Below are 6144 nucleotides of genomic sequence, written 5' to 3' on the forward strand. Positions count from 1 at the left end.
TATGGTGGGCTAGGGCTGGGGAAGAAGGCAAATTCTAGTCCCATGGGTTTAGCCATCTGTCTGAACCTGATCCTGAACCTGACCAGCTTTCTACCGCTCTGCTTCACCAGGAAGTCCTGTAGATCAGGCACTCTCATACCATCACTGTAGACAATCTATATATTATCTCTGTTGTGCTCATTCCCTTGTCCATCTCTCTCACGCTGTTTCTCACTAGCTCACCTCTCTCATACTTTCCTTCACTCATCCTCCTCACTTGCTCAGCCTTCCTGTACTTCCCTCCCTCTCTCACTTGCTCTAATGCTCTCTCATTCCCTTGTCATGCATGCTTCTTCTCTACCCTTGTCTCTTTCATGCTTTCTCTCATCACCTTTCACTTGCTCGCCTCTCACTTTCTCTCCTTTGTCTTCCCCTCCACTGTTCTTGCTTGCTCACTCCATCTTTCTTGCTTCTCTTTCTAGCTCTTGCTCATTTGTCTCCTCACATTCTCTCTTGGTCTTTGACACTCATGTTTCTTGCACTCTCATCTTCCTTCCTCATCCTCTTGCTTTCTCTCTCATTTTATTCCTCTCTCTTGATCTTTCATCCATGGGCTCTCCTTTCACCTTGCTCGAAAGATGGCTGACTGAGGCTGTTGATACGTGTTGAAGGGTTGGGTCTTTGGTGCTGCTCTATCAAACAAGCTGCCTATTAAAATATGATTTTACACATGCCCAGTCCTCTCATAGGAGACTACTAGACTACTACTGTAAAGGAGCCTCCTAATGCTGGTCTGGACTGGAGGGAAGGGAGCGTGCTCACAGTAGATGCCTTGTGCCTGCTGTCCATGCCAAAATGGCAATGGGGGGAAGTTGCCAGTGACTGGAGAGGTGGAGCATGCCCACAGCAGCCCAAAGTGGCCAATAGCAGCTGGGCCTCTGCTGAATCATTACTGTGGTTGCCACCAAAGCATCCCAAATCATGCATATAGTGAAGCTTGTGTTGGGAGAAGATGGAAAACACATCTTTAACATTGGATCAGATAAATATGAAATTAGTGAGTAATTGATGTGGCAATACCAGGGGTTAGTAGAATAGAAGACAAAGAATTGGAGAAGATCACAAAGTATCAAGATCTGAAAATCGAAGTTGAAAGATTATGGCATAAACTGGCCATGGTGGTCCCAGTGGTTATCAGCACACTGGGTGCCATACCAATAAGCCTTGGATGGCACTTAAAAAATCTGCACATTGACAAAATTTCCATCTGTCTATTACAAAAGGCCACACTGCTTGCATCTGCACATATACTATGCCTATACATTATGACATCCTAGGTTCTTGAGAAGAACTCGATGAGAATGAAGGCCAACATCAGCTAAAGAACTCGCAGCTGTGATTTCACATTGTTGTGAATAATAATAATAATAACAATAACAATAATAATAATAATAATCAGTTCTTTGAGGCACATGTAGGGGAAATATGTGGATGAACCCTTTCTCCCTCCCCACCTGACTTCTTCTGCATAGCTCTTCAGATGTCTGAAGTGCTTGTAGAAGGCTTTTCAAATTAAGCCAAGAACTGTGTGAATAGTTGCCAAGGGCCACCTAAAGCCGTATGTCTGCAACTTGCCCAGTCAGCTCCAAAGGCTAAGATGACTTCCATTTGCTGTGACGCAGGGTTCAGAACTGTGCTCTCTTTTACTGGGTATCTTACAAAAGTTTGGCCCTTGGTTAAGAGCACATACAAAGATCAGTATAAATCTACTTTTGTCACACCTATTTTTTTTTTCATTTCAAAGTACCCTTTTTCACTGATCTCTGCCAACTGCTGTATTCTCATAATAAACTTCTGCTTCAGAATAGGAGAATAATTTGAACAGCTGTACTTTTTATTTGCCAATGCAGTTAGGGGACAGAAAACAGAAGATCTTAGTAACTGTTATTTTTAAATATCAAACATGTTTTCCATCAATAACACAAAGTTCTTATTAAATATCATCAAGTATCTATCTTTTATGAGAATGAAACTGTTTTAACAAGCAATATTGTTCATGCAGCTCAGTGATAAGAGCTTTTTGTTTCAACTGCTCTTTAGTATCCAAGACCTTGAGCCACTTGACTTTGCCACCCAGAGTCATTGAGAGTTGGGCGGCATACAAGTTGTTGTTGTTGTTGTGTTCACAATACATGGACCATTATCCTTCCCAAGACCTAGTCAAATCTCCAGACCTCTAGAAGCAAATGCCACTAATGTTCCAAGATCATATTTCTCAGTAATATGATGTCATCTTTTTAGCCAAGTAACATGACTTTCTTGCAAGGCTGAATAGAGCTGAGAAGCATTGGTGCAGGCATGGTGCAATCCTATGCACATCTAATCAGAAGTAAGCTCCACTGAGTTCACAACTATCAAATCCCAGGCAGCTGAGTACGAAAAAGCAGCCTTCCTCTGAGCTTATATCTCCCATCTAACTAAATAGCTAGGAATTGGCAGCTTCCATCTATTGGAAAAGCAAATACTGTATAAAATCAGTTATATGATTTGAGTCAGCATAATTGCAGTTGTTGAAACTTTGCAAAGTGAGCAACATTTCATCTTTTCTCTCTTGAGAATGGACTAGTGGTAATGGGCCCTTTGCAATGGGGCCTTTATATTAAGCCAATGTACTCAAAAATCCATTCCCCTGAATTCAGCAGACCTCATCCCTAATAAATGGGCATGTCAAGAATGGTCTATTTTCCCTACCTCTCAGCTGCTGGAATATCTTGCTTAGATTGCAATTCTATATGCATCTACCTGTATATAAACCCCCTGTAGATAATGGAACTTACTTGCAGGCACATGTAGAATGATGGTCACTTCAAAGAGTAAATTTCAAGAGGCATAGCAGGTTTAAGGTATCTAGATGTGTCTCAAATCCTTCTCCAACCTCCTGAAATCAAACTGTCCTATCATATCCCTCCCATTGTACAGTGGTCTACAACAATCTGGCATAAGATAGAGCTTTGAAAAAAAATGTGTTGGCTGGGGGAAGGGGGGAATTATTTTTACAATATTATGATGAAATACTGCAATTGCTAGCATTTGCCACAAGATGTACACATTTTTGTTTCATGCTTTATATGGGAACTATGTTCTTTCTTTTAAGGAAAAAAAAGCTTTATTTTGTTTTGGAGTTTAAAAAACATGCATCCACATCTCTCCGTTATGGTTGTATTACAGTTCAAAAAATGGTAGTTTACCTCCAAAGCTTTGAGCTGGAATTGTTCAGTAGACACACAGTATTTTTCTAGGACTATAATACTGTATGGGTAGATAATAAATCAATAGATCATATAATCCATCAAGGAAAACACATCTCACCAGCAAACTATGTAGGTAAATTAACCCTCAATTCTGCTGCCTGCCTGGAACTGCAAAGTCAAAATTGATGTCCTACAGTAAAAGGCAGCTGCCACTCTACAGTGTGAAGGGTCACAAATTAGGCAGGCAGGCACAAATGGTGATTAATGTAGTTGGTAGATGGAGGCTGTGAAACAAGGAGGAGCAAAGATTATTATTAAAGGAAGACTGTTTTCATTTACACTGCATGGTAAGGATGGGCAACTTGAGGACCTTGAGATGTTGGACTGCAGTACCCAGCAGCCTCTGTCAACATAGCCAATGGAAATCTCATGGGTCATGAATGAAAGATGAGAAGAGAAAATGTTTTGACAAAGCACACTGCCTATCTACAAAGCTTACCTTACACAAGTCAAACTGAGCACCCTGCTATTTACTTCTGAATAAACATGTATATCAGATTTCACTGGGATGCAATATATGAAGTGGTTAATGTTGGACTAGGCCTGGGGAGATTTAGGTTTGCCCCCCACCCCACCCCTACAGCAGACCCATGCATTTAGTAAAGAGGAGTGTACCTAGAATTGATATAATTGTATGAGTTACAGAATTGTATACAGATGTATAATAGTTATAGTTAGGCTGCACCCTATCCTGTACCAGTCTATAGCAGCATGGCATTAGACAACCACAGAACAGGGCTTTTTATCTACAGCTGCAATTCTATGCTCACTTACCAGAGAGTAAACCCCTATCAATGTAGTAAGACTATTCCTTAAGTAAGTGTATATATAATGAAGCTACCTGTTAATTAAATAATACCTACCTATCTAACGCTAGCCTTGACTTTAAGGATTGTGTGTATTAAACATATTATTCAGGTCAGGTATATCTTCCTATGCTTTCCAACATACATCAGTTACGGTATGTGTAGTTTGTTGCCCACCTTCATATCTTGAAAAAAAAAAAAACTTCTCTCAAGAGTCCAACCGTTTTGAGGTGACAGATAACTTCATAAATAAATAAATAAACAAACAAACAAACCTTTTCTGCAAGCAAAAAGGAGGGAAAAATTCCTTTACATTGTTTCTTACTTCTTTGTCCTAGGGAATGCAACTGAAGAAACCACATTTAAAATCAGACATTAGATATGCAAATATGTGTTCAGATCAGAGATACAAAAATTATTCCAATGATTAATTATTCATCATAAAAATGTCAATTAATAATTCTGAAGTATAATCGGCATCTTTCCAGTGCATCCTTATTTGGGCGGCCTAAATAGAATTGAATAGTGTATATGTATTCAACAGAATACTTACAACTTTTTAAAAATTCAACAAAGTCAATAGGGAACTATGAACAAAAGGAAGTCATGAATGTCAATATCAGCTTCACCAGGAAAAGCACCTGAAGATGGACATTCACATCACAAAAACCCCGCCACTGCTCATTTGATTTAGTTAGCAATTTATCCAGCTGCCCATCCAAAACAAATCAGGGAAGCATACAATCAAAAACTGAAAACTAAAAATAAGCCTTCATAAATATAATAAAATTTATACTGCAAATTCTGCCAGTCAAAAAGTCGTAGGTGACAGAACTGCATGTTATTCTCGCCCAATGCCTGGTGGTGGGATGGGGTGGGATGACAGATCTTTAAAGCCTTACCAAAGGCAAACAGGGCTGGGTCATTTGGACCTCAGGGAATGAAGTTCAATAGCAACAGATTATCTGATCATGAATGTGAAAGTAACCAACCTCACAAATCAACTCAAAATTGCACTGTTGTTCAGTTTAGTCTTGAAAGGATATATATCCTTCTGATATACTTTCAAACATGGACAAAAAGTAGGGGCATTAAAGACTTTCTACCAGGTCTGCCCCCTTCTAACCTAGTAGTGTATGCCAACTGTGCTCTTTCCTGCACCAGGAGGCATTGCACATGGTCATTCACACCTTGATCACCTTCCAAATGGACTTCTGCAATACAGCCTACATGGGGCGGCCCTTGAAGAGCCTCTGGAAGCTGCAATTGGCCTGGAATGCAGTGGCATCCATGTTACACCTTTACTATTCAAGGTGCACTAGCTCCTAATAGGCTTCTGGGTACAATTCAGGGTGCTCGTTGCCCCCTACAAAGCTCTTCATGGCATGGGGCCAGGCTAACTGAAGGACCACCTCTTTCCAGGGGTCTCTACCTCCCTATTTGATCAAGCAGAAGGGGCTTGCTTCAGGTCCCATCAATTAAATAATTCCATCTTGGACAACCCAGGAAGCATGCTTTTTTTTAACATGGCACCTACCCTCTAGAACACCTCACCACCTGAGATCAGACTGGCCCTGACCCCGCTAGCCTTCCGGAAAGTGCCGAAGGCCTAGCTGTTTGTCCAGGCATGTAAGTCAGGAAGTCAGTGAAGCCTGGGTGTTTTGATATTATTTTGTGGTTTTTTATTCTCAGTTGCCATTTCTTTTTTGGATTGTATGTTATATGTTTTAAGAGTTATTTACATTGTGGTTTTTATATTTAAACTGTGTTCACCACCCAGAGTCACTTTGGCAACAGGGGTGGCCATATAAATCTAAATAAATAAATATTGTCTATTCTGTTAGATTTTGTTTTCCATCCTCTCTATCTGATGCTCAAGGGATGGGTAGCATGGAGCCCTCCAGATCTCGTTTGACTGGTCTTCCTTCCATCATCTCCCACCAGGCCAGCAAGAGCTGATGGAGTTAGAATTCAACAGCAGCAGAAAGGCTATATGCTGACCATCTGTCTTAACTGGCTATGCCAAGGACTGAACTGGAATCCGTCTG

General features: G+C 40.6%; 1 long non-coding RNA gene across 1 annotated transcript; it reads right to left on the bottom strand.

The window, feature by feature from the left end:
* Positions 1–1852: 1852 nt before the first annotated feature.
* LOC134507602 (uncharacterized) lies at positions 1853–4952 on the bottom strand. Its single transcript, XR_010068930.1, has 3 exons — positions 4372–4952; positions 3228–3288; positions 1853–2485 (listed from the first exon to the last, which is right to left on the bottom strand). It is a non-coding gene; the product is annotated as an uncharacterized LOC134507602 (long non-coding RNA).
* Between the last annotated feature and the right edge of the window lie 1192 nt (positions 4953–6144).

The sequence above is a fragment of the Candoia aspera genome, chromosome 1 (assembly GCF_035149785.1).
Source record: "Candoia aspera isolate rCanAsp1 chromosome 1, rCanAsp1.hap2, whole genome shotgun sequence".
NCBI lineage: Eukaryota > Metazoa > Chordata > Lepidosauria > Squamata > Boidae > Candoia > Candoia aspera.